General features: G+C 30.0%; 1 protein-coding gene across 1 annotated transcript in view; it reads left to right on the top strand.

Moving 5' to 3' along the window:
• LOC119582053 (hunchback-like protein) overlaps nt 1–630 on the top strand; it is a 42,484-nt gene that overhangs the window by 5,768 nt on the left and 36,086 nt on the right. The window lies entirely within an intron of this gene.

The following is a 630-nucleotide window of genomic DNA, read 5'->3' as shown; positions in this document are numbered from 1 at the left end:
GTTGGGTTTTGGGACTAAATCTGGGTATCTGCACATAAGACATGTTTTATATTGTTTGGAAATGCTCTTCCTTCCGTGTTGTCTTCTCCTCCTGTTCCCATTTCCTGTTCCTCCTCATCGTCATTTTACCCCTTCCAGAAAAAAATTGTGAGGAGAATCTTTTTTTAAATGTATATGCCTTTAAACCAAAATGGCCAGTTTTTCCTATTGTGATAGTCGTTTCCCTTGTTGTTACCATTCTTTGTTGTTATTGTAAATGTTACCAAGTTTTATGCCAAATGCAAGTTTAGTCTGTAATTAAAGTGCTCTTAAAACTCTTGAAGGTGCTATTAATTTTTTTTTTAAGTATCTTAGCATTTTTAGCCAGTACTAGAAGAAAATATTACTTTTAAGTGTTGTGATTGGTTTTTATTTAATTTTATCATTTTATTCTCCATTTTGGATGGCTCGTAATAAGTAATTTTTATAATTTAGTTACATTTGATGATGCCTTTTACAAGTATGTTATTTTATGCACATTTTCTGTTGCTTTCTATAAAAAAGGAAAAATCTCCAGTATTTGTAGATGTAACCTTATCATAATGAGTACTCTTGTTTATTTTGTTATTTTTGTTCACATTTTTCATTTTA

The sequence above is a fragment of the Penaeus monodon genome, chromosome 15, assembly GCF_015228065.2.
Source record: "Penaeus monodon isolate SGIC_2016 chromosome 15, NSTDA_Pmon_1, whole genome shotgun sequence".
Taxonomy (NCBI): domain Eukaryota; kingdom Metazoa; phylum Arthropoda; class Malacostraca; order Decapoda; family Penaeidae; genus Penaeus; species Penaeus monodon.
The sequence above is the reverse complement of the archived record's forward strand: the minus strand, read 5'-3'. Positions and strand labels throughout refer to the sequence as shown.